The 10,624-nt window shown below is 45.2% G+C and overlaps 1 protein-coding gene across 1 annotated transcript in view; it reads left to right on the top strand.

The window, feature by feature from the left end:
- Positions 1–1,317: 1,317 nt before the first annotated feature.
- Positions 1,318–10,624, top strand: part of LOC148502809 (uncharacterized) — a 69,298-nt gene continuing 59,991 nt past the window's right edge. Inside the window, exon 1 of the transcript XR_015869966.1 lies at positions 1,318–1,405. The gene's annotated coding sequence lies outside the window, so the exon portion shown is untranslated. The remainder of the gene's footprint in view (positions 1,406–10,624) is intronic.

Raw genomic sequence — 10,624 nt, 5'->3', positions numbered from 1 at the left:
TGCAGGACAGACAGAGCCGGTCAGCTGATGAGAGAGTGCGAAAAAGAAGAAATAAATATAGCACACAAAATGTGATTGGCATTGACGTCAATGGCGGGAACCACTCATTGGCTGAGAGAGGCGGAGGCTCGCCTCTCTCAGCCAATGAATGCTCAGCCCATGCATTTCTATGTGAAATGCCGCCGTTGGGTTGTCATTCGTCCTTAAAGGATGGTACTTAAGTCCGTGGCTCCAGATATTGGCGTTTTTTTAGTTTTAAGAAGACTTGGATGCCTACATGGGGAAGAGGATGTGAATGGCTCCAGAGATTGTAGATGAGTATGTGTGAGTGCAATAAAGTTGTACTGTCACGGTGTGTGTCTTGTCTTTATTTTAATATTTCTTTTGCAGGTGAACTAGAGGTACCAGCGGGCCCTTAATGTCCTTCATGCTGGTACTTGTGGTTATCCAATTACCAGCATGCACGGGAGGCTTGCTGGGACCTCTAGTTCTTCTGTAAAAAATAATATTAATTCATCTAATTTTTGACCCAATCAACAAGGCACCCACCACCCAGGGGTGCCGGGGATATCCCCGGCCTATCAGCCCAGGCCTGCGATACCCTGGAGAGGGGGAACCCATTTATTGGGGGGGTCCCCACCTTCCCAGTGATCCCCAGCCTGGGCTGACTAGCGGTTAGGTATAATTCTCTGGCCAGATGATTTGGTAAAGCACTCCCGCTAGAAAGAATCCAATTCAGGTTTTGGAAAATACAGGGGATCCTACTAATTTTGTCCCCTGATATTTCCAAAACCAGGACTAGCTCACTAAGCCTGGTCCTGGTTGTTGAAAATACAGGGGAACCCTATGTATTTTTTCCCCGAATTGTCACAACCAGGACAAGCTTAAAAAAGCTCAGTCCTGATTGCGTATTTAGGGGGAACCCCGTGTTTTTTTGGTTTTATTTTTACACATTTTCTAGGTTTTTTCACACAGAAACTTGCATGGATCTGTGCATGTTTTTGTGATGCCGGTCAGAGATGCGTCTCGGGCATATACAGTAGCAGTGTTCTAGCGTCATTTGATAATGGCTCCCTCTGCTGAAGTATATTTGTTGGTAGTGAATGGTCGTGTGCTCCTATGCGTATCAGCCTGTCTGGGCCTTCGACTCCCTGACGAAGAGCACATGGCCATTCACTGCCAACAACTATACTTCAGCAGAGGGAGACGTTATCAAACAACGCTAGAACACTCCTACTGTATAAGCCCGAGATGCGTCTCCGACCGGCATCCCATCCGCAGTCACATGACCGCATCCACGAGACCTGGAAGCTCCAGCGACTGTACAGCAAAGGCAACAAGTGGCGAATGGCACTTGTTGTGAAGACGGAGGCAGACTGGGTCGGGACGCCTGCGCTAGACGAAGGTAAGACTCTGTAGGTGGGGGGTGCCTGGTAGCTAATCCAGCAAGGTTTAATACTAGAGTCATCCCCCTCAAGACAGACACTGCAGTTTTGAAAGCATAGGATCAGTAATACGCTGTCTCTGACTGGTATATTACCGATGACCTAACCTCCAGACAGACAGCAAGTCCAGAGTCTTTAGCTTATTTGTCTTTCCACAGTAGTCACACCCTTTGCATGTCTACCTTCTGACCATCGTTATCGAGGGGTACCCGCATCAGGAACATTGAACTGTATAGAAAGAACACCATCAATAGAAGGCACCTCTGCCAAACTTTGGATACAACATTATCTGTATTAGAGCTGTGGGATGCCACCCTCTAACAGAATTTTTTAAACCATATCCAATACTTCACATAATTAAAACATTTACTTGGAATCATTAAAATAGGACCAGATTATCATTGGTTTCATTTGAACATTATTTTCGGGTTTTTTCCCGATTTGTTTTTGTTTTGTTTTTTTTCCTTCCTTTTCCCTTTTTCTCTTTGTTTTTGTTTGGGTTTTAGTTTGCCTGGAATTTGTGGATTGTTGAATATTTTCTTTGTTAGCATCTGGGACATTTTCATTGCTAAGTTTTGTTTGTTGCTATTTGTGACATTTTTATTAAGTAAATTTTGCCTTTTAATACATACCTTATCCTCAGTTGTAGTTATTACAAAATAGGACCATACATACATTCGGGGGCGATTCTAGTGAGGAGGGGGCCCGTGTGCAGTCTCCGTCATGGGCCCTCTCCTCTCAGTTCGGGAGCCGGCAGCTCTCTGAGTGTGCCCAGTCTATAGCGCATGCATAGGTCACCGGGAAAATGGCCGCGGCGGCCATTTTCCAGACGTCTTTACAGCGCCGGACCCCCGCGCTGACATGGAACTTCCGGAGAGGTAAGTATATTATGGGTGCAGGGTGTGCGGTGCGGGGCCCCATGGATCCAGGGGCCTCGCACACCCTGCACTCATTATAGATATGCCCTTGCGTACATCAGTTCTAGAGGCGCAACTTGCAATCCCCTCCCTTTATCTATCCACTTACATAATATCTGTGTTTGCCAAGCATACCAGTGATTGGTTAATATTATGTCTAGGTTCAAATAAGAGGAAGAGGACAGGAGGTGCTGTGTTGTATGGTACAAGCAATGGGGCCCACCAGAAATTTCCCAAGAACGTCTGTGTGCAAATCCAATACTGATTTGTTTGTAAGCCCCGTATTCACTGCTTTGCCGATATTCCAGACAGGGCTTATAAAACTTGTGCTGAAGCATAGGGAAACCTATATCTCCATGCAGCACCGGGAGGGTTTGTGTTGTGAAGCTTATCCAGTGCACACACAGGATGTATTTTAATGTAGGGATGGCCATTGGCCATCGATGATTCATAATCATCGATGGTTTATGGCCGATGTTGAATGTTTTTTTACCATCGATGGGGGAGAACCAGATGGTTTCCCTCCATCCATGGTAGAGCATAAATGAATGTTTTTTTTCACAAGGTTCTGGGACACAGAACATAGCTCCACCTACATCACCTATTGCCTCCCCAGTCACACTCTGCCTTTCCATGCCACCCTCTGCCTCACCCTCTGCCACCATCTTCCTCACCCCTGTCACCCTCTGTTTCTCCCTGTCACCCACAGCTTCTCCTCCTACGTCACCCTTTGCCTCACCAGTAACCCACTGTCTCCTCAGTCTTGGTCAGGGGATTCGAAAACAGGTCGTCCCTGCAATGTGTAAAAAATTAAATGATCGCATTATCGGACACCTTACAGTTTTGTGTCTCCCTAGTGTTACTGTGCATGAGCGGTCTGCTGACCACACGTGTGGCAGTCATTCTGCAGTAACATGCTGGGGTCCTGTAATAATTTTTATTGTTAGACGGGGTCCCAGAGCAAAAAAGTTTGAGAACCTCTGCTCTAGATCTATCCCAATGATCCTTGAAAGTTAATATAGTTAATGTATGTGGTGTTATAGAATGGCGCTACCAGATGTGTCAACAGGGGTGTGTATGAACTGTAAGTGTGATGTCAAGTATATAAAAAAATACATTCCTTATATGGATATATTGAATGCTCATCCAGATTTTCATTCATGCCCATTCTCTTGCTCTCAAAGGGGTTTGCTAAGATTCATCAACATTGGTACATGAAATGAGACAAGAGGAATCCAAGAATGCGTACCCATACTCACGGTGGTTGGTTCTTTGCTGTTCCTATAAATGTTTGTTTGGACTGATGAGAAGAGCTGTGTTTTTCTTAAAAATAGATGTATTTAACATACAGGGAATATAATAAACGTATTAACTAGTGGTTGCTGTGTTAACCCTGAAGGGAGGTGACAATTCTAACAATTTCAAATCAGGTTTATGAAATTGGAATGATAAAAATTGGTCATACCTCCTTCCTGGGTGATAGCTGACAGATCCACTAGGCTGTACCTCCCTTTGTCAGATTTTTTTTTTATATACTTTACATCACACTTCATAAACACTCTGGTAGCACTATTTTACATCACCACATACATTCCCTATATGAAACAGTTTGAAGTCTACACCTAGGATAATAGTGCCCTCTGCCCAATATTGTAGTTGCACATAAAAGCAGAAAAGAAAGGAGCATTAGGAGCAGGAGGGGCATACATAGTAGCAATGGTATAGAATTCACCATGAAATGTAGAAGGAAAGAGAGTGGTTGTATATATTAGGCACACAAGAGCCACATTAAGTAAAACTTCACTTTTAATTGAATATGTTTAAAATTGTTGTTCCATTTCCACTGGGTAGGGTAAAATCAACAGTGAAATATTATGGTCAAATCGAAGAAAAAACAAAGATATATACATATAAATTGAGCTAGAAGAATAAAGATAGTGTATAAAACAAGTGCCTGTCTACTGTGTACTATTCATAGGTTGGTTTATCAATATGTATCTGTTTGCTGGATATAATTTTCCTTCTTTATTACAATCTGTTCACCTGATCTAGAGTCAAGCTGTGGATATACGTAGAGATTCTTTATTAATAGTAAGTAATGGAGATAAGACCTATTAATAGGCTATTTCTCACATATTGTTTAAGTATATTTTCAAACATCCTTTTTAATTATACCACATTTGTTGAGATATTCAGTTTTACATTGGCCTTAGCTGTAGAAAAAACTGATGGATAATTCATACAATGTGATCCCCCAAATGTTATGCTTATTCAGCTTCAGCTAATCCTATTAGGTGCGAATTGCGAGTTGCTATTTTCACTTTAGCGATCCTTTTTGCAATCCAATTAGCAACTCGCACTGAATAAGTCAGACTTAATTCGCAACTTTTCACTTGCGCCTTCCCGAGAGATGGAAAGGAAAATCTTTATTTTAAGGTTAAAATGTGGGGACACCGTGCAGAACCCCTTGGACACCCCCCTAATGACTAATTAGGCATTTGGAAGTTTCCAATTAGCTTAATTAGTCCAATAATTACATGTCATTTTTGGGGGTTAAAAAAAAGGCCTCAAATTACCCCCAAATCAAACTTTTTCATTAGTTTAGGCACCCCAAATTTAATTCCAATAATTTTTAGTTGAAAAATAATTGTTTTTATAATTTTTTTTCAATCTTTCAAGGTGCCCTCAAAGTACCCCAAAATCACCCTTTTTCCTACTTTTCTTTGATTTTTTCGTTTAATTCGTTTGAGTTTAAGTGAAAAAAGTTTGTTTTTTATCATTTACTTGCATTTAACCCCCCACAAATCAGCCATTTGACATAATTTAAAACACTACATTACCTTCCGAATGCCCACAAACAGCCTTCTATACGGTCCTGCTAACAAAATGATCCCTTTTGGGGGGTCCAGGATGGTTTCCCCACATTTTCATGCATTTCTCACAAATCTCATTTGGCAGTCAACTCACACTCCTCCGCTGCGAGTAGTGCAAATAGGGTTTTTTAATTCGATTGGAGAATTCTCGGGAGCGTGCATCGCTGCGAAGTGTGCGAGTTTCAAGAAACAAACTCGCTACTCGCAATTCGCACCTATTCCCACAATATCGCACCTAAAACTGCTAAAAAAACGCCTGCACCAGCTGCGTGCGATGATTAAAACACTAGGCGCATCTTTATGTCCCTCCGAAATACCAGGGCCAGAAAGAATATGTCCCATTTATGTCTCCACTTAAATATGTAGTGAAAACAATTTAATATAATATGTATCAGTCATCTAAAAAACCATATTATAGTCGGTGTAGCAAAAAATAGGATACACAAATATTCATCTCTCATGGATTGTATCACCGATGTTACATTTATTAATCTGAGTGAATTTGCTTTTATTGACTTTTACACAGTGGTCGAAGTGAGAATTTTGAAGTGGGGGTATGGAGATACACTGATCACACCAAAGGCGCACTCTTGAAAAATGGGAGTGACCAAATGTCACAAGAGGTGTGGCGACATGTCAGGAGGGGTGTGGCCACTCAAAACAGGGGCGTGTCATGCATCCATCTCTCATTCCTTTCTTTATCTCTCACCGTTTGAACTTCTCACTCCCTTCTTCCATTTCTCACCCTTTGGGCCTTCTACTACAGTACCTCCTTCACTTTCTCAGCTCTACACCTCTCACTCCCTCCCCTCTCTTTGTAACCTCCTGCATCTCTAATTCTTTGCTGACTTTTCTCATCCCCTGTACCTCTTAAGCTGTATACACACTAAGATGACGGATCAGCCGTCCGGCCATCCGCCATCCTATCTGACGATTGCATACACACTTACCTATCATTGGCACAATGTGTCGTGACTGACATTACAACTCGGCGGGCATTTACATGTGCCCGGCCAGTTGAGCTGTCAGTCACTGGTGGCCTCTGCAGGAAGTGTACGGGTGGACAACTTATAATGTATATATATCGGCTGTTTTGCACAGCCGACGCGATATGTCTATGAATTACGTCATTCACAGACATATCGTCAGTACACACTGACCAACGCACACACGATATATCAGCCATTTAACTGAACGGCTCATATATATTGGCCAGTGTGTACCCAGCATTACTTTCAGCTCTTAAATAATGACAGCTAATGAGTAGAAATAAATGCTGACTGACAGGGCACCAACATATGATACTTTTTATGTTTTGTTTTTATTAATATGATTCAGCGTCCCTTTGCATCCCTTCGAAAAAATCCCTGACTGTTGTGAGTGGTAATAACTTAAAATTGTATGCATTTTCTGTTACTGGATGCTGCTACTATTCACAGTCTGTAGGCTTTAATGCAGCACCTTACCTCCCTATCCAGCGCCACATTGTCCGCCCCCATTCGATGACTCGCATCTCCTGGATTCTGTAATTGGTTGCCCCTGCTGCCAGTCCAACACAGGGGGAGGAAACCCTCTAATCACTCCCTCCTGCACTACAGCCTGACCCTGAGCTCCGTGATCCTGTAGCACTGCCTCAGATGCCAGATGTGACATGCAGCTCCTCGCCGTCCATGTCTCCTCATGTAAGAAGTCACTGCCGCACAAAACTTCATACTCCGACTGCCGAGGCAGAAGTCAACCAATAGTCAGAGTGGACCCCTCTTTATAACTAGCAGTCGAGTGCTGGTGCAACTTACCACATGCGCTGCCGCTAATGGGGCCTATCCATTAGCAGATCTTTTTCAAAAGATGAAAGACAAAAGATTTATCCCTTGAAAACTCCTGGGGCTGCGGTGACAGATATCTGTTATGTACATGACAGATTTTTGCAAACGATGAACGATATTGCATGACATCATTCAGGGAGCGGATTTTAATTTATGTTTCTATTCATTTTCATTAAAAATATCGTTAGTCGTTTGTGATAAGCGATAAGTGACCAACATGTTGAAGAGACAAAATTTGTCGGCCACGGGAGTGCGCATTTTCATCGTTCAGAGCCTATTCATTAGCAGATAAATTGAACGACTGAACGATAAATCGTTCATCGTTCAAATTTATCTGCTAATGGATAGGCCCCTTTACAGATGCCTTCCTTGCGAGCAAGGAACATTAACTTTAAGCCTAGGGGGCAAACACAAGCATGTGGCCCTCAATTTTCTACCAATTAACTGTAATCAAAAAGCTAAAAACAAATACATAACCTACCAGCCCTATCTGACAAAGAAACTATACTAATGTCCTCAGGGCCTGATTCAGACCCGGTCGCTCTGACATAGCGCCCGCTCTGAATCAGGGACGTTTTTTTTTTTTTTTTTTAGAACGGCCTCCTGGTGACCACCCATAGCTACAGCGAACGGCCATGATGATGGTCGCGATGGCCAAGAACATCGAGCTTGTGACGAGACCCTTGTGGTAGGGTCTCGTGGCCGCAAGCCCCAGAGAGATTTCGGCTCTAACAGAGCCGGACTCTCTCCACTGACATCACTTGTGATGTCAGTGGGTCCACCCCCAAATGACAGGCGTTCTCATGGGAACTCATCCATTTGGGCAGCCACCCCCCAGCCCGCCCACCAAAGGGGGCAAGCTGTCACTCAACATCGACAGCTCGCCCCCTTTGTTGCGAGAGCCGGAGCGACGGAGTGCCCATCGCTATCCGGGTCTCGCGCATGCGCACGACGGAGCCGGCTCCGTCGTGCCCATGCGCTCTGGGTCACCATCGACCCAGTTGCGAGCGCTCAGCGCTTGCGACCGGGTCTGAATCAGGCCCTCTGTTAAATACAGAGACCATAACAGTGACAACTATAGAATAATTACACTTAAAATCAGATCCACAATCTGACTGCCTCTCCTTGCTCATTAAAAATCAGTCAGATGCCAGATCTGCCCACCCTTTTAAGTTAGACCCCAGTTTTCATCAACTCCCACCTACTTTATTAAAAATCGTACCCAATCCCTCCTACCTACACACATACACACACACACACACACACACACACACACACACACACACACACACACACACACACACACACACACACACACACACCACTACATTGAAAATAATACCCCAGATCTGAATCACTCCCATTAAATAAAGCACTTAATTCTGTCTCCTCTTCCACATTAAAATAGTACTCCAAAATTGACACCGCTTTCTTATTAAAAATTATACCCCAAATCTGAATTCCTCCCTTTGTCATAGCACATAATGCCCCCATTTGCTATCAAAGTCTTCCAAGATGTAAGTTGGGATCATTAGGGATACGTGACATTGCTACACTAACAGCAGGGCCGCAACTAGGAGGGGGCTAGAGGTGCACGTGCACCGGGTGCCGGAATGCAGGGGGTGAAAAAGGGCTGACTCACGGTGGCTTGGGGGCTGCAGATTCTGAAAATGGCCATACAAAAATGGCCGCCGCCAAGGAGGAAACAGACACTAGAGTTCCTACTGGACCTCTAGTGTCTGTTAGGCCAGCGCAGTGCACACAGCGTTCCCGGAAGTGCCGGAAGAAGATGCAAACCCCATGGCAACAAGCATAAACCCTATAGCAACGAGCATGAAACCCCCTGGCAACGAGCATGAAACCCCTTGGCAACGAGCATGAAAGCCCCTGGCAATGAGCAGGTAATTTTAAAGTAATTAGAAGCCTTACTGTGGGGCATAAAATGGTGTCGGGCAAATATGTAAGTGGCACTTTGGTAATAGGCATTACAGTGCATGGGCATTATGGTGTGTGGAATAATGTAAGTCACTATACAAGGGACATTTGACTAGTGTACTGCCTTATGGAGGAGCAAGGACAAAATCCAGGTTCGGGAAGGGAGGGAGCGCAAAATTGCTGCCTTGCACTGGGTGGCAGATATCCTAGTTTCGGCCCTGCTAACAGCATCGTGGTCTCTGGTAACAGAAGGAGCTTAAAATATAATATATGCACAAAAACACAAGATCAATATACTCAGCAATAAAATATCTGTCAAAATGGACTACTAGCAGGAATCTACCGTAAAGAGTGGGTTCACCTGTTACCGGTCTGTGCAGGGTGACCACTAACCAGCTTTTTCTCTCCTATGTGACCACAAGTGGATAACAACTGCTTGGCATCTTTGGAGATGAGTCCTTGGACTGCGGGCATTTGTGTACTTAAATATCAAACTGGATTCCACTAGCTGGCAGGAGGGCAAGATGGGAGTAGTAGTTAGAAGTAGGGGGCAGAATGGGAGTAGTAGTTAGAAGCAGGGGGCAGGATGGGAGTAGTAGTAGGAAGCAGGGGACAGGATAGGAGTAGTGGGAAGCGGGTCAGGGTAGGAGTAGTAGTGAGAAGCAGGGGGCAGGTTAGGAGTAGTAGTGGGAAGCAGAGGGCAGGATGGGAGTAGTAGTGGGAAGCAGGGGGTAGGTTAGGAGTAGTATTGGGAAGCAGGTGGTAGGTTAGGAGTAGTATTGGGAAGCAGAGGGCAGGATGGGAGTAGTAGTGGGAAGCAGGGGCAGGATGGGAGTAGTAGTTAGGAGGGGCAGGATGGGAGTAGTAGTGGGAAACAGGGGTAGGTTAGGAGTAGTAGTGGGAAGCAGAGGGCAGGATGGGAGTAGTAGTGGGAAGCAGGGGCAGGATGGGAGTAGTAGTTAGGAGGGGCAGGATGGGAGTAGTAGTTAGGAGGGGCAGGATGGGAGTAGTAGTGGGAAGCAGGGTGTAGGATAGGAGTAGTGGAAAGAAGCAGAAAGAAAAGGAGTGGAAGGAACTCACCAGGAAAAAGTAATGTCCGCAGAGCTCCCTAGTCCCGGCTGGCGTTCCTTCCTCCGTGCAGTACAGCACTGTGCCACTGTCACTGCAAACCGACTCCTTCTCCAAAGTACATAGCTACAGCACGCACACCTCCAGCAGCCCCAGGGACCGTAACGGATAGCCTAACCCATCTCACAGAGACAGATGGTAGGCAGGCAGCGGAGGATGAGGGAGGGAACACAGGAGCTTGGAGGCAGCTTCCCGGAAGTGTGGCAGCCGGCCGTTGCAGAGAGGCAGTGTCAGCCCGGCCCAGCCGGCCCTTTTAATGGGACTGGGAAGCATGGAACCAATTTTGGCCTCTCAGCAGCCCCACCTTCTTTGGAGACTGACACCCCTGCAGTGGCACGGCCGCAGACCAGCCTGTCCTGTCATGACATATGTCATGATCGTGAATGCGCACTTGAGGGCTCTGACAGTTACACAAAGAGCGGCCAGGGAGCATTCTCTCTGCCTGCCTCCCGCAGCAAAATAAATACATGCGGGGGCAGCCGTGGAGTGATCAAATTGTA

This window comes from Taudactylus pleione, unplaced genomic scaffold, assembly GCF_031769625.1.
Source record: "Taudactylus pleione unplaced genomic scaffold, aTauple2 ptg000482l, whole genome shotgun sequence".
NCBI lineage: Eukaryota > Metazoa > Chordata > Amphibia > Anura > Myobatrachidae > Taudactylus > Taudactylus pleione.
Note: the sequence above shows the minus strand (reverse complement) of the source record. Positions and strands in the feature narration are given on the sequence as shown.